Below are 19,212 nucleotides of genomic sequence, written 5' to 3'. Positions count from 1 at the left end.
GCGGAGGGGAGAAAATACCCCACCTCACCCCCACCCGGGCGAAAGAGAAAAAAAAAAAAAAAAAAAACAAAGTGGTAAAAATAAAAAAAATTAGCCGGGCGTGGTGGCGGGCACCTGAAATCTCAGCTACTTGGGAGGCTGAGGCAGGAGAATTGCTGGAATCTGGGAGGCGGAGGTTGCAGGGAACTGAGATCTTGCCACTGCACTCCAACCTGGCGACAGAGCAAGACTCCATCTCAAAAAAAAAAAAAAAAAAAATCCTGAAAATAGGCCAGGAGCAGTGGCCCACGCTTGTAGTCCCAGCTACTCAGGAGGCTGAGGCAGTAGGATCAACAGAGGCTGGGAGTTTGACGCTGCAGTGAGCTGGGATTATGTCACTACACTGCACTCTGGGCAACAGAGCAAGACCCTGTCTAAGAAGTAAATAAGGCCGGGCGCAGTGGCTCACGCCTGTAATCCCAGCACTTTGGGAGGCCAAGGCGGGAGGATTGCTTGAGTTCAGGAGTCCAAGACCAGCCTGGGCAACATGGTGAAAACCCATCTCTACAAAAAATACAAAAACTAGGGGCCGGGCGTGGTAACTCACAGCCTGTAACCCAGCACTTTGGGAGGCTGAGGCGGGTGGATCACCTGAGGTCAGGAGTTCGAGACCAGCCTGGCCAACATGACGAAACCCCGTCTCTACTAAAAATACAAAAATTAGCCGGGCGTGGTGGCGGGCGCCTATAATCCCAGCTACTTGGGAGGCTGAGGCAGGAGGATTGCTTGAACTTGCGAGGTGGAGGCTACAGTGAGCCAAGATCATGCCTCTGCACTCCAACCTAGGCGACAGAGTGAGACTCCATTTCAAAACAAAACAAAACAAAACAAAATCTTGCCAGTCATGGCAAGTTTTTATCAGGGTTCAGTCAAGGCTGAGGTGGGAGGATCACCCGAGCCCGGGAGGTGGAGGTTGCAGTGAGCCATGATCACGCCATTGCACTCCAGCCTGGCAACAGAGCCAGACCCTGTCTCGAAAAAAAATAAAATAAAATATTTTTAAAATAACTATTCTTGGCCGGGCACGGTGGCTCAAGCCTGTAATCCCAGCACTTTGGGAGGCCGAGATGGGCGGATCACGAGGTCAGAAGATCGAGACCATCCTGGCTAACACAGTGAAACCCCATCTCTACTAAAAAATACAAAAAAATAGCCGGGCGAGGTGGCGGGCGCCTGTAGTCCCAGCTACTCGGGAGGCTGAGGCAGGAGAATGGCGTAAACCCGGGAGGCGGACCTTGCAGTGAGCTGAGATCCGGCCACTGCACTCCAGCCTGGGCGACAGAGCGAGACTCCACCTCAAAAATAAATAAATAAATAAACAAATAAATAAATAAATAAATAACTATTCTAGGCGGGGCGCAGTGGCTCATGCCTGTAATCCCAGCACTTTGGGAGGCCAAGGCGGGCGGATCACGAGGTCAGGAGATTGAGACCATCCTGGCTAACATGGTGAAACCCCGTCTCTACTAAAAATACAAAAAATTTAGCCAGGTGTGGTGGCGGCGCCTGTAGTCCCAGCTACTGGGGAGGCTGAGGCAAGAGAATGGCGTGAACCGGGGAGGTGGAGCTTGCAGTGAGCTGAGATTGTGCCACTGCACTCCAGCCTGGGCAACAGAGCAAGACTCTGTCTCAAAAAAAAGGAAGAAAAACCCAAACTATTGTAACATCTTCCCTCCATCACAGGTGAGCCCACTGGGGCTGGCAGAGAGTACGCCCTCTGCCCAGGTCTACACTGCAGGTCCCTGGTGGCTCTGGGACTCTCACCTGGAGTGCCCTGGAGCCCCCAGGTGTCTCATTCAGGATGCCGGCTCCATCTGCTTCAGGGTGATGGGGTTTTGGGCATCAGAGCAGGCATCCAACCCAGGCCAAGCTGGGCCAGCACGGAACCAGATCATATGGCGAAACCAGATCAATGGGTCCTTCCCAGCACCACGGGGCCTGAGACCCCCGACAGCTCTTCCAAGGGTCCTCTGCAGGGTCCTTTTCTCTGGCCCAGCCCTTTGTCCCACAGAAATCTTCAGCTGGGGGGTCCTGGCCTCTAACTTCTCATTTCTCTGGATGGAGGATTAACAATGGCCCTGTCGGCCGGGCGCGGTGGCTCAAGCCTGTAATCCCAGCACTTTGGGAGGCTGAGACGGGTGGATCACGAGGTCAGGAGATCGAGACCATTCTGGCTAACACAGTGAAACCCGGTCTCTACTAAAACTACAAAAAAACTAGCCGGGCGAGGTGGTGGGCGCCTGTAGTCCCAGCTACTCGGGAGGCTGAGGCAGGAGAATGGCGTAAACCCGGGAGGCGGAGCTGCAGTGAGCTGAGATCCGGCCACTGCACTCCAGCCTGGGCGACAGAGCAAGACTCCGTCTCAAAACAAAACAAAACAAAACAAAAAAACAATGGCCCTGTCATCAAAGATAAGACACGGTTGGGAATGAGATGGCACTATTTTATGAATCCCCACCAAACTCATAAATATATACACATTTTTATTTAGTTATTTTAGATGAAGTCTCCCTTTATTGTCCAGGCTGGAGTGCAGTGACGCAATCTTGGTTCACTGCAACCTCTGAATCCTGGGTTCAAGTGATTCTCCTGTCTCAGCCTCCCGATAGCTGGATTACAGGTGCCCACCACCATGCCCAGATAATTTTTTTATTTTTAGTTAAGACAGGGTTTCACCATGTTGCCCAGGCTGGTCTCGAACTCCTGACATCAAGTGATCCGCCTACCTCCGCCTCCCAAAGAGCTGGGATTACAGGCATAAGCCACCATGCCTGGCCTCAAATTTGTAAATTTGATGACACTCTGGATATAAAAAGGCAGAATGAGCCAGGCGCGGTGGCTCACGCCTGTAATCCCAGCACTTTGGGAGGCCGAGGCGGGCAGATCACGAGGTCAGGAGATCGAGACCATCCTGGCTAACACGGTGAAACCCCATCTCTACTAAAAATACAAAAAATTAGCCGGGCGTGGTGGCGGCGCCTGTAGTCCCAGCTACTCGGAGGCTGAGGCAGGAGAATGGCGTAAACCCGGGAGGCGGACCTTGCAGTGAGCTGAGATCCGGCCACTGCACTCCAGCCTGGGCGACAAAGCGAGACTCCGTCTCAAAAATAAATAAATAAGTAAATAAATAAAAATAAAATAAAATAAAAAATAAAGAGGCAGAGTGACCTCGGGTTGGCGAACTGTGAAAAATGGTAATGCTATAGTGATAGGAAAAAGTGATAAGTATGCCTATTTATGGTAGTCCTGGGGAAAATACTTTCTCTGCATTCTCTCATCCTCACCAAACTGCAGGTTCTGTTAAGGGAACTGGCTTATAGGTGGGGTCCCCGAGTTATAACAGAGAGCCCCAGGTTACAAGTGTGGGCTTAAGTTACAGGTGAGGGCCTCAATTATAGTTTGGGGAGGCCCAGGTTCCAGGTGGGGTATAGGGTTCCAGGTGCGGGACTGGGCTTCAGGTGAAGGCAGGGGTTACAGTGAGTTCCACAGGTTACAGTTACAGGGGTCCAGGTTCTAGGTGAGGGCCTGGGTTACAGATGGGAGAGGCTCAGGTCCCACTTGGGGTTCCAGGTTCAGACGTCCCAGGTTATAGGTGGGGGCTTCTACCAGCCCCGCCTAGGGCCCAGGCCTCCCCTCCATCTCTTCCTCCAGACTGTCACCTGTCATCTCTCCTATCTACCCGTGACTCCCCCCAAACACACAGGTCCTCCCCTCCAGCCTGCAGGGCAAGACCTCTCCTTCCATCTCCTCCCCTAGACCCCCTCGCTGATCCCACGTTTCCCCTGGCACCGATGCCCAGTTCCCCGTTCAACCCCACCCTGCGCAGAAATGCCCACGAGTCCTCCCTCCCGGCCTCTCTCTGGCTGCAGACCCCGGTGTCCCAGACCTCCTCCACCAGTGGTCTAAAATCGGGGCCTTGATCCCAGCCGCCCCGCTTCACGGACCTAGCTGAGCCACCCCATGCACTGGAGTGGGGTCAAGCCTCGCACCCACCGGCCCCACAGCCGCCAGAGGGGTCCTTCCTAGACCCCTGCCCCGAATCCGGTCGCGGATAGAAAAGGGGCCGGCGGTCCGTGTGGACCGCTGCGATCGGCAGGGGGCGGGCGCGGGCTGCACCGGAGAGGCCCGCGTCCGGGTTGAGTGCGCGTGCGCGGGGCTGCCCGGCTGGCCGAGCCCCCTCGCCCCGGACCCCGCCCCGCGGTGAGATCCTCCGGGTCCGGAGGCGCCTTGAGGAGCGCAGGGTAGGAGGCAGGAGGCAGGAGGAGCGGACGTGTAGGATGCGCTGCAAATAATCTGAGAGCTGTCCTCGCCGTGTTCGGCTTAAAAAAAAAAAAAAAAAGTAAAAAATAGGCCGGGCGCAGTAACTCACGCCTGTCATCCCAGCACTTTGGGGGGCCGAGGCGGGCGGATCACCTGAGGTCAGGAGTTCGAGACCAGCCTGGCCAACATGGGGAAACCCAGTCTCTACTAAAAATTCAAAAATTAGCCGGGCGTGGTGGCAAGTACCTGTAATCCCAGCTACTTGAGAGGCTGAGGCGGGAGAATCGCTTGAACCTAGATGGCAGTGGTTGCAGTGAGCCGAGATCGTGCCACTGCACTCCAGCCTGGGCGATAGAGCAAGTCTCTCCCTCGAAAAAAAGAAAAAAAAATAATAATAATAGGCCAGGCGCAATGGCTCACGTCTATAATCCCAGCACTTTGGGAGGCCGAGGCGGGCAGATCATGAGGTCAAGAGATTCAAGACCATCCTAAAAATACAAAAAATAGCCAGGTGTGGTGGCGGGTGCCTGTAGTCCCAGCTACTTGGGAGACTGAGGCAGGAGAATCGCTTGAACCCAGGAGGTGGAGGTTGCAGTGAGCCGAGATCATGCCACTGCTCTCCAGCCTGGGCCACAGAGCAAGACTCCCGAAGTGCTGGGAATACAGGCGTGAGCCACTGTGCCCTGCCATGAAACATATTTTAGAATTCTGATAAAATATATGTAACATGACATTTATTCCTTTTTTTGGGGGGGGGGAACGGAGTCTCACTCTGTTGCCCAGGCTGGAGAGCAGTGGCGTGATCTTGGATCACTTCAACTTACACCTCCCAGTTCAAGCGATTCTCCTGCCTCAGCCTCCCGAGTAGCTGGGACTACAGGTGCACACCATCACACTTGGCTAATTTTTATATATTTTTTTTTTTTTTTTTTTTTTTTTTTTTTTTGAGACGGAGTCTCGCTCTGTCACCCAGGCTGGAGTGCAGTGGCCGGATCTCAGCTCACTGCAAGCTCCGCCTCCCGGGTTCACGCCATTCTCCTGCCTCAGCCTCCCGAGTAGCTGGGACTACAGGCGCCTGCCACCTCGCCCGGCTAAGTTTTTTTTGTATTTTTTAATAGAGACGGGGTTTCACTGTGTTAGCCAGGATAGTCTCGATCTCCTGACCTCGTGATCCGCCCGTCTCGGCCTCCCAAAGTGCTGGGATTACAGGCTTGAGCCACCGCGCCCGGCCTATATTTTTATTAGAGACGTGTTTTCACCATATTGGCCAGGCTAGTCTTGAACTCCCGACCTTGTGATCCACATGCCCTGGCCTCCCAAAGTGCTGAGATTACAGGTATGAGCCACTGTGCCCGGCCTTTTTTTTTGAGAGAGGGTCTTGCCCTCTTGCCCAAGCTGGGTTACAGGTAGGGGGACTAGGTTTCAGGTAGAGGCCGGGTTTACATGTGAGTACCACAGTTTTCACAGGGGTCCAGGTTCTAGGTGAGGGCTTGGGTTATAGACCAGAGAGGCCTAGGTTCTAGGTGCGGGCCCCAGGTTCCAGGTGAGGGCCTGGGTTACAGGTTGGGGAGGCCCAGGTTCCAGGTGGGTTCCTGGGTTCCAGGTGGGGGACTGGGGTTTCAGGTGAAGGCTGAGGTTACAGGTATGTTCTACAAGTTCCAGGTGCAAGAGCTGACAGTGTAGGTGAGGGCCTGGGTTACAGATAGGAGAGGCCCAGGTTCCAAGTGCAGTGGTGTGATCATAGCTCACTGCAGCCTCAGACTCCTTGGCTCAAACAGTCCTCCCACTTCAGCCTCCCAAGTAGCTGGGAATACGGGTGCATGCCACCAGGCCTTGTTAATTTTTTTTTTTAAGCATTTCTTTTGTAGAGACAGAGTCTCGCTATGTTGAACTCCTGGGCTAAGTTGATCCTTCTGACTCAGGAGGATCAGTTGAGGACAGGAGTTCGAAACCAGCCTGGGCAACACAGCAATAACCCATCTTGACAAAAATAGCAATTAACCATGCCTCACTAATTTTTTTTTTTTTTTTTTTTTTTGGTAGAGATGAGGTCTTGCTAAGTTAGGCTGGTCTCAAACTCCTGACCTCAAGTGATCCTCCTGCCTTGGCCTCCCAGCGTGCGGGAGTGGCAGGCATCCACCCCTGCACCCGGCCTCCACGCCCAGCCCCCGCACCCGGCCTCCGTTTAACTTCTTTTTTTTTTTTTTTTTGAGACGGAGTCTTGCTCTGTCACCCAGGCTGGAGTGCAGTGGCCGGATCTCAGCTCACTGCAAGCTCTGCCTCCCGGGTTTACACCATTCTCCTGCCTCAGCCTCCCGAGTAGCTGGGACTACAGGCGCCTGCCACCATGCCCGGCTAGTTTTTTGTATTTTTTAGTAGAGACGGGGTTTCACCGTGTTAGCCAGGATGGTCTCGATCTCCTGACCTTGTGATCCGCCCATCTCGGCCTCCCAAAGTGTTGGGATTACAGGCTTGAGCCCCCGCGCCTGGCCATAGTTTAACTTCTTGAGGAGCTACCACACTCTTTTCCCCAGCGGCTGCAGTCTGGGTATTCGTTTGACTCTTCAGGTTTACAACAAGGGAATGTATCACCTATTCAAAAACTTATCGCAGAAACAAATCAGTAATTCTAGACTGTGGGAAACTTAACAGGAAAAACAACTGGGTTTCATACAAAAGAGAAAAAGAAAAAAAAGCAAAACAAAAACAAACCACAGAAAGAGACAGGGAGGGTGAGCCTGCAGATTAAAAGGCACATAAAAGGCTAGCGAGGTGGCTCAGCCTGACATCCTAGCACTGTGCAGGGCCAGGAGGGAGGATGACTTGAGGCCAGGAGTTCGAGACCAGCCTGGCCAACATGGCAAAACCCCATCTCTACCAAAAATACAAAAATTAGCCGGGCATGCTGGCAAGTACTTGTAATCCCACCTACTCATGAGGCTGAGACAGGAGAATCGCTTGAACCCTGGAGGTAGTTGCAGTGAGCTCAGATCGCACCACTGCACTCCAGCCTGGGCGACAGAGCGATACTCTATCTCAGAAATAAAATATAATAAAATAAAGTAAATAAAAAGCACGCAAGAGGTTTACAAACTGGGCTGGGCGCGGTGGCTCAAGCCTGTAATCCCAGCACTTTGGGAGGCCGAGACGAGCGGATCACGAGGTCAGGAGATCGAGACCCTCCTGGCGAACACGGTAAAACCCCGTCTCTACTAAAAAAATACAGGCCGGGCGCGGTGGCTCAAGCCTGTAATCCCAGCACTTTGGGAGGCCGAGGCGGGCGGATCACGAGGTCAGGAGATCGAGACCATCCTGGCTAACATGGTGAAACCCCGTCTCTACTAAAAATACAAAAAACTAGCCGGGCGTGGTGGCGGGCGCCTGTAGTCCCAGCTACTCGGAGGCTGAGGCAGGAGAATGGCCTGAACCTGGGAGGCGGAGCTTGCAGTGAGCCGAGATCGCGCCACTGCACTCCAGCCTGGGTGACACAGCGCGAGACTCCGTCTCAAAAAAAAAAAAAAAAATACAAAAAACTAGCCGGGTGAGGTGGCAGGCGCCTGTAGTCCCGGTTACTTGGGAGGCTGAGGTAGGAGAATGGCATAAACTCGGGAGGCGGAGCTTGCAGTGAGCTGAGATCTGGCCACTGCACTCCAGCCTGGGCGACGGGAGCAAGACTCCGTCTCCAAAAAAAAAAAAAAAGAGGTTTACAAACTGCTCACCAATTGCAGGACTTATTCAGATCCATAGCCCAGAAACGATTTTTAAAAATTAGAGAATTTGCGCCGGGCACAGTAGCTCACGCCTGTAATCCCAGCACTTTGGGAGGCTAAGGTGGGTGGATCACTAGACCCCAGGAGTTTGAGACCAGCATATGGAACATGGTAAAACCTTGTCTCTACTAAAAATACAAAAAAATTAGCCAGGCATGGCCGGGCGCGGTGGCTCAGGCCTGTAATCCTAGCACTTTGGGAGGCCGAGGCAGGCGGATCACAAGGTCGGGAGATCGAGACCATCCTGGCTAACACGGTGAAACCCATCTCTATTAAAAATACAAAAAATTAGCCCCGCAGTGGCCCGCGCCTGTTGTCCCAGTTACTCGGGAGGCTGAGACAGGAGAATTGCTTGAGCCCGGGAGGCGGAGCTTGCAGTGAGCTGAGATCACGTCACTGCAGTCCAGCCTGGGCGACAGAGCAAGACTCTGTCTCAAAAAAAAAGAAAGAACAAGAAGCATAAGAAGCAGCATTTGCTACTATGAAATTTGTCCACAGGTTTTTCCATAGATGTCCATCCTCCTGTGGGTGCTTGGGTATTACCTGGAATGGAATGACTCGGTTATATCCTGCATCCATTGCGTGTGGTGGTCTGGACTGTGGAACCCTAGGCCTGTGGTCATTTTCTTCCAACTCTAATAATGTCCTTTTTTTTTTTTTTTTTTTGAGACCGAGTCTCGCTCTGTCGCCCAGGCTGGCATGCAGTGGCGCAATCTCGGCTCACTGCAAGCTCCACCTCCCAGGTTCACGCCATTCTCCTGCCTCAGCCTCCCGAGTAGCTGGGACTACAGGCGCCCACCACCATGCCCGGCTAATTTTTTTTGTTGTTGTTGTATTTTAGTAGAGACAGGGTTTCACCGTGTTAGCCAGGATGGTCTCGATCTCCTGACCTTGTGATCCGCCCATCTCGGCCTCCCAAAGTGCTGGGATCTCAGGCGTGAGCCACCGCACCCGGCCTTTTTTTTTTTTTTTTTTTTGACACAGAGTCTCACTCTATTGCCCGAGTTTAACCGCAGTGGCACAATCTTGGCTCACTGCAACCTCCCTCTCCCCAGTTCAAGTGATTCTCCTGTCTCAGCCTCCCAGTTAGCTGGGATGACAGGCACCTGCCACCATGCCTGGCTAATTTTATTTTATTTTTTGTATTTTTAGTAAAGACAGGGTTTCACCATGTTGGCCAGGCTGGTCTCGAACTCCTGACCTCAAGTGATCTGCCTGCTTCGGCCTCCCAAAATGCTGGGATTACAGGCTTGAGCCATCATGCCCACCCTTTTTATTTTTTATTTTATTTTTATTTTTTATTATTTATTTATTTGAGATGGAGTTTTGCTCTTTTTTCCCAGGGTGGAGTGCAATGGCGTGACCTCAGCTCACTGCAACCTCCACCTCCCAGGTTCAAGCAATTCTTCTGCCTCAGCCTCCCGAGTAGCTGGGATTACAGGGATGCGCCACCACGCCCAGCTAATTTTGTATTTTTAGTAGAGACAGGGTTTTACCATGTTGGTCAAGCTGGTCTTGAACTTCTGACCTTATGATCTGTCCACCTTGGCCTCCCAAAGTGTTGGGATTACAGGCGCGAGCCATCGCGCCTGGCCCAATTTTTGTTTTCAGATAGGGTCTCACTCCATCCGCCAGGCTGAAGTGCAGTGGCATGATTACCGCTCACTGCAGCCTCCACCTCTACCTCCCTGGGCTCAGGTGATCTTCTGACTTCAGCCTCCCACACCCAGCAAAATTTTAAAATTTTTTTTGTATGCCAGGCTGATCTTGAACTCTTGGGCTCTAGCAATCTCCTGCCTCGACCTCCCAAAGTGCTGCAATCACAGGCCTGGGCCACTGTCCCCAGCCCCACCGTCCTTTAATCGTCTCTCACCCAGACTACTTCCCTCCTGCCACCCCAAAGTCTCCTCCCCATGCACCCACATAACTGTCTCCTTCAAGAATCCCTTGAAGTTGCGGGGTGCGGTGGCTCACGCCTATAATCCCAGCACTTTGGGAGGCCAAGGCGGGCAGATCCCCTGAGGTCGGGAGTTCGAGACCAGCCTGACCAACATGGATAAACTCCATCTCTACTAAAAAGACAAAATTAGCTGTGCGTGGAGGCAGCCTCCTGTAATCCCAGCTACTCAGGAGGTTGAGGCAGGAGAATCGCTTGAACCCAGGAGATGGAGGTTGCAGTGAGCCCAGATTGTGCCATCACACTCCAGCCTGGGCAACAAGGGCGAAACTCTGTCTCAAAAAAAATAAAATACGCCGGGCGCGGTGGCTCAAGCCTGTAATCCCAGCACTTTGGGAGGCCGAGGCGGGTGGATCACGAGGTCAGGAGATCGAGACTATCCTGGCTAACATGGTGAAACCCCGTCTCTACTAAAAATACAAAAAACTAGCCGGGCGTGGTGGCGGGCGCCTGTAGTCTCAGCTACTTGGGAGGCTGAGGTGGGAGAATGGCGTGAACCCGGGAGGCGGAGCTTGCAGTGAGCCGAGATCACGCCACTGCACTCCAGCCTGGGAGCACAGCGAGACACCGTCTCAAAAAAAAAATAAAATAAAATAAAATAAAATAAAATAAAATAGGCCGGGCGCAGTGGCTCAAGCCTGTAATCCCAGCACTTTGGGAGGCCGAGACGGGCGGATCACGAGGTCAGGAGATCGAGACCATCCTTGCTAACCCGGTGAAACTCTGTCTCTACTAAAAAATCCAAAAAAAAAAAAAAAAAAAAAACTAGCTGGGCGAGGGGGCGGGCACCTGTAGTCCCAGCTACTCGGGAGGCTGAGGCAGGAGAATGGCATAAACCTGGGAGGCAGAGCTTGCAGTGAGCTGAGATCCGGCCACTGCACTCCAGCCTGGGCGACAGAGTGAGACTCCGTCTCATAGAATAGAATATAGGATAGGATAGGATAGGACAGGACAGGACAGGACAGGATAGGATAGGATACTGCCTCGTTCACTCATTCAGGTCATAACTCAATGGTCACCTCCTCCTCAGAACAGCCTTCGCTGGCCCCCTGTCTAGGTCCCCCACGTCGCCACACCCTGCCCCCATCAACCCTGTCTGCAGGCCTCTGCTGACTCACCCGACTTGAGAGGTGCTTAGAAGGCTGTGCTGTGGTTCTCACACACACAAAGGTGTGACTGCCTGCTCCCACCCATGCCTGGAGAAAGAGGGAAGAGACCAAACCACCTGAAGGCTGATAGTAATAATGGCTGATACAGGCTTACCTGAAGTCACTGGTCCAGGGCTAAAGTTCCTGCATGCCATCCACCACCACTTTACCGATGAGACCCCAGCGGCTCTCAGGTGTCCTTGAAACCTTGCCTGGGGACAAAGGACCACCTAGAGCAGGGGTCAGCCCACCTATTCTGTCAAGGGCCATGGAGCTTTTTTTTTTTTTTTTTTGAGACTGAGTCTGGCTCTGTCGCCCAGGCTGGAGTGCGGTGGCCGGATCTCAGCTCACTGCAAGCTCCGCCTCCCGGGTTCACGCCATTCTCCTGCCTCAGCCTCCCGAGTAGCTGGGACCACAGGCGCCCGCCACTTCGCCCGGCTAGTTTTTGTATTTTTTAGTAGAGACGGGGTTTCACCGTGTTAGCCAGGATGGTCTCGATCTCCTGACCTCGTGATCCGCCCGTCTCGGCCTCCCAAAGTGCTGGGATTACAGGCTTGAGCCACCGCGCCCGGCCAGAAAGTAGATTTAACTTTGTTCATTTTGATGTCTTTAAGAGACCTAGAGCATTTCTCTCTGATATATTTCGCTAAATAACTAATAGCATAAACATGGTAGCATTAATTTTAATGGCATCCTTGTGAAGTATTTTTGTGATGTAGATTACAGTCTGTTTGTTTGTTTGTTTGTTTCTTGAGACGGAGTCTTGCACTGTCACCCAGGCTGGAGTGCAGTGGCACGATCTCCACTCACTGCAACCTCCGCCTCCTGGGTTCAAGCGATTCTCCTGCCTCAGTCTCCCAAGTGACTGGGATTACAGGCCCCTGCCACCATGCCTAGTTAATTTTTGTATTTTTAGTAGAGACAGGGTTTCACTGTGTTGGCCAGGCTGGTCTTGAACTCCTNACGGGGTTTCACCGTGTTAGCCAGGATGGTCTCGATCTCCTGACCTCGTGATCCGCCCGTCTCGGCCTCCCAAAGTGCTGGGATTACAGGCTTGAGCCACCGCGCCCGGCCATGGCCATGGAGCTTTGGAGGCCAGCCAGTGCAAGCAGCCACTGGCTGGGCATGGGGACTCACCCAGTAATCCCAAGGCTTTGGGAGGCTGAGGCAGGAAGATCACTTGAGGCCAGGAGTTGAAGACCAGGCTGAGCAACATAGTGAGATCCCTGTCGCTACTGAAAAAAAAAAAAACCCTTAAAACTATTACCTGGGCATGGTGGTGTGTTCCTGTAATCCCAGTTACTCAGGAGGCTGCGGTGGGAGGATCCCCTGATCCTGGGAGGCAGAGGCTGCGGTGAGCTGTGTTTGCACCACTGCCCTCCAGCCTGGATGGCAAAGTGAAACCCTGTCTCCAAAAGACAAAGGAAAAAAAAGAGGCCAGGCGCGGTGGCTCACGCCTGTAATCCCAGCACTTTGGGAGGCTGAGGCGGGCAGATCACTTGAAGTCAGGAGTTCAAGACCAGCCTGGCCAACATGACAAACCCCATCTCTACTAAAAATACAAAATTAAGTGGGCGTGGTGGCACATGCCCGTAATCCCAACTACTCGGGAGGCTGAGGCAGGAGAATGACTTGAACCTGGGAGGTGGAGGTTGCGGTGAGCCGAGATCACACCACTGCCCTCCAGCCTGGGTGACAGAGCGGGACTATGTCTCAAATGAAAAAAAAAAAAGACAGGCCAGGTGTGGTCACTCAGTCCTATAATCCCAGCACTTTAGGAGGCTGAAGTGGGCAGATCACGGGGTCAGGAGTTTGAGACCAGCCTGGCCCAATATGGTGAAACCCCGTCTCTAGTAAAAAATACAAAAACTTGGGCCGGGCACAGTGGCTCAAGCCTGTAATCCCAGCACTTTGGGAGGCTGAGACGGGCGGATCACGAGGTCAGGAGATCGAGACCATCCTGGCTAACACAGTGAAACCCCGTCTCCACTAAAAAAATACAAAAAAAAAAAAAAAACACTAGCTGGACGAGGTGGCGGGCGCCTGTAGTCCCAGCTACTCGGGAGGCTGAGGCAGGAGAATGGCATAAACCCAGGAAGCGGAGTTTGCAGTGAGCTGAGATCCGGCCACTGCACTCCAGCCTGGGCGACAGAGCGTGACTCCGTCTCAAAAAAAAAAAATTAGCCGGGTGTGGGGGTGGGTGCCTATAGTTCCAGCTACTCGGGAGGCTGAGGCAGGAGAATCGCTTGAACCCGGGAGGCGGAGGTTGCAGTGAGCTGAGATCCTGCCACTGCACTCCAGCCTGGCCCACCTGCCTCAGCCTCCCAAAGTGCTGGGATTACAGGCGTGAGCCACGGTGCCCATCCCTACCATGAATTTTCACCCAATTGGCTCACTCCATACAATCATGTGATCCCAGCCTAGCCAATCAGGGTATCCCCTTCCCTGGCCACCCCCCCCCCCCTTGGTTCAACCAGGACATGTGACCCAGGCTGGGCGAATGAGAACCTCCCCGGGACTTTGGTGCCCCCCACCTTGGGAAGAGGTGCTGACTCCTGCCAGGGCTGTTAAGATGATGGGCAGATGAGATTTGGGGCTTGTGGCATCGTGTTTTCCCCATAAAGGCAAAGTCTGCCTTTTTTTTATTTTTATTTTTTCGAGACAGAGTCTCACTCTGTCGTCCAGGCTGGAGTGCAGTGGTGGGATCTCGGCTCACTGCAATCTCTGCCTCCCGGGTTCACACCATCCTCCTGCCTCAGCCTCCCGAGTAGTTGGGACTACAGGCGCCCGCCACCGCGCCCAGCTAGTTTTTTTTTTTTTTTTGTATTTTTAGTAGAGACGGGGTTTCACCGTGTTAACCAGGATGGTCTCGATCTCCTGACCTCGTGATCCGCCCGTCTCGGCCTCCCAAAGTGCTGGGACCACAGGCTTGAGCCACCGCGCCCGGCCGACACTACGGATGTTGAATGGGTGGAGGCCAGGGTCATTGCTGAGCACCCTGTGTGCCCAGGACGGCCCCCACCCCAGTGAACAGTCCTTTGTGGAACAGCAACAGTGCTGCGAGGGGTGGCCTTGAGTTAGATCTATCCCTAAATCTTTCAGTTCCATGAGCAAAAAATTCCTGTTTTTCAAAAAGGAGCCCATTGTAGTTTCAATTTCTGTCACTTGCAACCAAACGATTCCTTTTTTTTTTTTTTTTTTTTGAGGTAGGTCTGGCTCTGTTGCCCAGGCTGGAGTGCAATGGCACGACCTCAGCTCACTGCAACCTCTGCCTCCCAGATTCAATAGATTCTCCTGCCTCAGCCTCCTGAGTAGCTGGGACTATAGGCCTGCGCCACCGCGCCCGGCTAATTTTTGTATTTTTACTAGAGACAGGGTTTCACCATGTTGGCCAAGCTGATCTCAAACTCCTGACCTCAAGTGATTTGCTCGCCTCGGCCTCCGAAAGTGCTGGGATTACCGGCGTGCGCCACCGCGCCCGACTCCAAGTTTTTTTCTTTTTTTCGTATAAACGCTTCACCATACCCCAAGCCCCACTCCAAACACTGAACACATACCAGTACTTACCAAATTCTCACAAAAGCCTTCCAAAGGACTACCACAATTATCCTCATTTTATAGATGGGCAAAGTGAAGCATAGGAGGTCATGTGCCTTGCCTGAGGTCACAGAGCCCCGGGGGGAGTGGCAGGATTTGAACTGTGGAAATCTTCACTCCTTGCTCCCATACTTCTGTTTTGTTTCTTTGAGATGGAGTCTCGCTCTGTCACCCAGGTGTGGGTGCAGCAGCGCGATCTCGGCTCACTGCAACCTCCGCCTCCTGGGTTCAAGCAATTCTCCTGCCTCAGCCTCCCGAGTAGCTGGGATTATAGGCACCCGCCACCACACCTGGCTAATTTTTGTATTTTTAGTAGAGACGGGGTTTCTCCGTGTTGGCCAGGCTGGTCTTGAACTCCTGACCTCAGGTGATCAGCCTGCCTCGGCCTCCCAAAGTGCTGGGATGACAGGTGTGAGCCACCGCGCCCGGTCCTGCTCCTTCACTTCTGTTTCAGCTCCGCTGGTCCCTCTTGCAACCATGGGGACATGAGAAGGCCTGCAGGGAAGGGAAAACACTCTCCACTAATTGCAACCTCCGACCCCCCAGTTATCACCTCCTAGAACCCAGATTCCCCCTTGTGCTCTGTAGATGCTGGCCTGGGCTGAGCCCGGTGGCTCATGCCTGTAATCCCAGCACTGTGGGAGGCCGAGGCGGATGGATCACCTGAGGTCAGGAGATCGAGACCATCCTGGTCAACATGGCGAAACCCCGTCTCTACTAAAAATACAAAATTTAGCCGGGCGTGGTGGCAGGCACCTGTAATCCCAGCTACTGGGGAGGCTGAGGCAGGAGAATCACTTGAATCCCTGAAGCTGAAGTTGCAGTGAGTCGAGATCGCACCACTGCACCCATGCCTGGACGACAAGAGTGAAACTCTCTCTCAAAAAAAAAAAAAAAAAGCTGCCAGGGCTGAGACTGGGGAGTCCAAGTTTTCCCCTCGTCCCCGTGGGACGCAGCAGAAACTGGCACTCAGAGGAGGTGGTCAGACTCCACAACGTTCTCCAAATGCCCCCAGGCCCCTCCGTTGCCCAGCCCCTCCCGCGCTGCTGGCACCTAGAATGAGTCAGCCAGGAGTGGCCCTGGCTTCTCTGGAGTTTCCCTCGGGGCCGGGCAGCGGATCCGAGGTGAAGGTCCAGGAAGTCCCCGCACAGGTGACATCAGCACTGGGCTGACCAGTGCGTACACTCAGGGCCGCCGTGGTGAGGCCTGGAAACCGTTCCACCTCCTGGGACCCTTGCCCCACACTCACGTGGCAGGGGCCCGCCCGAGAAGGGCCAAGGTGTCCGTGTCCTGGGTTCTCCAGCGTCCGGCTTCTTCGTGGCCTGGGGGACCCCTCAGGGTGTGTCTGTTCTCTGTGGTGGCCATGGCACCTGCAGGTGGGGCCTGGCCCTAGGTGGCACTGAGAAATGCATCTCGGATGAATACGTGGCCCCAACCTGCCCTCCCCACCTTGCAGCCCCATCCGGTGCCCCTGCCCAGCCACCGGCCCTTTGCTCTGGCCCCAGCCCTGGCAGCATCTCCTCTGGTGTCCTCCTTCTCCCCGTGGCTCCCCACCGCCCCAGGGACAAAGCCACAGGATTTTGCATTTGAGGCGTCTGCCCCGTCGCCCTTAGACGTGAGCCCGGGGGGTTCAGAGTACCAGGCTGGGGACAACTGGGGGTCGTCTTCCCCTCCCCTGCATTTTCTGCAGCTCAACCCTGGCTGATGACGAGCACCTGATGGAAAGTTCAGGCCGGGCGCGGCGGCTCACGCCTGTAATCTCAGCACTTTGGGAGACTGAGGCGGGAGGATCACTTGAAGCCAGGAGTTCAAGATTAGCCTGGGTAACACAGTGAGACCCCTTCACCACAAACAAGTTTTATTTGTTTATTTATTGTTGAGATGGAGTCTTGCTCTGTCTCCCAGGCTGAAGTGCAGCGGCGTGATCCCGGCTCACTGCAAGCTCCACCTCCCAGGTTCAAGCAATTCTCCTGCCTCAGCCTCCAGAGTAGCTGGGATTACAGACACCCGCCACCACGCCCGGCTAATTTTTGTATTTTTAGTAGAGACGAGTTTTCCCCATGTTGGCCAGGCTGGTCTTGAACTCCTGACTTCAGGTGATCCACCCGCCTTGGCCTCCCAAAGTGCTGGGATTACAGGCATCAGCCACCTTGCCAAGCCCAAACAAAATTTAACTTTTTTTTTTTTAGACAGAGTTTCACTCTTTTTGCCCAGGCTGCAGTGTAATGGTGCAATCTTGTCTCACTGCAACCTCAGCCTCCCAATTTCTTTTTTTTTTTTTTTACTGAGATGGAGTCTTGCTCTGTCACCTAGACTGGAGAGCAGTGGCACGATCTCGGCTCACTGCAAGCTCTGTTTCCTGGGTTCACGCCATTCTCCTGCCTCAGCCTCCTGAATAGCTCGGATTACAGGCACCTGCCACCACACCCGACTAATTTTTTTGTATTTTTTTTTTTTTTTTTTTTTTTGAGATGGAGTCTCGCTCTGTCGCCCAGGCTGGAGTGCTGTGGCCGGGTCTCAGCTCACTGCAAGCTCCGCCTCCCGGGTTCCCACCATTCTCCTGCCTCAGCCTCCCGAGTAGCTGGGACTACAGGCGCCCGCCACCTCACCCGGCTAGTTTTTTGTATTTTTTTAGTAGAGACGGGGTTTCACCGTGTTAGCCAGGATGGTCTCGATCTCCTGACCTCGTGATCCGCCCGTCTCGGCCTCCCAAAGTGCTGGGATTACAGGCTTGAGCCACCGCGCCCGGCCAATTTTTTTGTATTTTTTTAGCAGAGACGGGGTTTCACCGTGTTAGCCAGGGTGATCTCCTGAACTTGTGATCCGCCCGCCTCGGCCTCCCAAAGTGCTGGGATTACTGGCATGAGCTACCGCGCCCGGCCCCAGCCTCCCAATTTCAAGTGATTCTCCTGCATCAGCCTCCCAAGTAGCTGGGATTACAGGTGCGTGCCACCATGCCTGGCTAATTTTTTATTTTTATTTTTTAGTAGAGAAAGGGTTTCACGATGTTGGCCAGGCTGGTCTCAAACTCCTGACTTCAGGTGACTCATCCGCCTCAGCCTCCCTAAGTGCTGGAATTATAAACATTAGCCACCGCGCCCGGCCAACAAAATTTAAAATTTAGCCAGGCATATTGGTGCTCCTATCATCCCAGCTACTCTGGCGGCTGAGGAGGGAGGATTGCTCCAGGCAAGGAGTTCAAGGGTGTAGTGAGCTGAGATCACACCATTGCACTCCAGCCTGAGCGACAGAGCAAAACCCTGTCTCAAAAAGGAAAAAACAAAACAAAAACAAACAAAAAAAAAGTTCAAAGTTTGGCTGCTTTCTTTTTTCTTTTCTTTTTTCTTTTTTGAGACGGAGTCTTGCTCTGTCGCCCAGGCTGGAGTGCAGTGGTGCCATCTCGGTTCACAGCAACTTCTACATCCCTGGTTCAAGCAATTCCCTTGCCTCAGCCTCCCAAGTAGCTGGAATTACAGGCGCCCGCCACCACACCCAGCTAATTTTTTTGTATTTTTGTAGAGGTGGGGTTTCTTTTTTTTTTTTTTTTGAGACGGAGTCTCGCTCTGTCGCCCAGGCTGGAGTGCGGTGGCCAGATCTCAGCTCACTGCAAGCTCCGCCTCCCGGGTTCACGCCATTCTCCTGCCTCAGCCTCCCGAGTAGCTGGGACTACAGGCGCCCGCCACCATGCCCGGCTAGTTTTTTTTTTGTATTTTTAGTAGAGACTGGGTTTCACCATGTTAGCCAGGATGGTCTCGATCTCCTGACCTAGTGATCTGCCCGTCTCGACCTCCCAAAGTGCTGGGATTACAGGCTTGAGCCACCGCGCCCGGCCAGAGGTGGGGTTTCATGATGTTGGCCAGGATGGTCTCGATCTCTTGACCTCATGATCTGCCCGCCTTGGACTCCTAAAGTGCTGGGATTACAGGCGTGAGCCACTGCGCCCAGCCAAGTTTTGCTCCTTTCTTCATCTTCGGAGCAGTTCAGCCTCCTTTGACCTCAGTCCTACTACCAGATGAGCCTTCTGATCTGCAGTTTGGTCCCTGTGCCTCACCCCATCCAGTATACCTCTAGCCCCACCGTGACTGTACCACTCCATTGCTCTGGAACCCTCGATGGCTCCCTAGTGCCCCCAGAATACGGGCCATGTCTGGCTTCCAGGCCCTCCAGGGTCCCATCCCTCTTTCCCAGTCCATCTATCCTTACACCCCGGGCCCTGTACACTCTCCCGAGTCTTTGACCCCGCTGGGACTTTGCATGTGCAGTGCCTTCTCCCTGTTAGTCCTCCCCTCACAGGGTGACCGGCAGATTGCTGATCTTTCTTCACCCAGCCTGCCCTGGGTGCCCGACCTCAGGACACAGCCCTGACCCAGACGAGGCTGCTGCAGCCTGTGCCCAGCCTGGGGTCTAGGTCAGGGGCGTCACTGGACCCCTTCGACCCAGC

General features: G+C 53.6%; 1 pseudogene; it reads right to left on the bottom strand.

The window, feature by feature from the left end:
* Window positions 1–19,212, bottom strand: part of LOC112612792 — a 41,806-nt pseudogene that overhangs the window by 1,417 nt on the left and 21,177 nt on the right.

Source organism: Theropithecus gelada, chromosome 19, assembly GCF_003255815.1.
Source record: "Theropithecus gelada isolate Dixy chromosome 19, Tgel_1.0, whole genome shotgun sequence".
Lineage (NCBI taxonomy): Eukaryota > Metazoa > Chordata > Mammalia > Primates > Cercopithecidae > Theropithecus > Theropithecus gelada.
The sequence above is the reverse complement of the archived record's forward strand: the minus strand, read 5'-3'. Positions and strand labels throughout refer to the sequence as shown.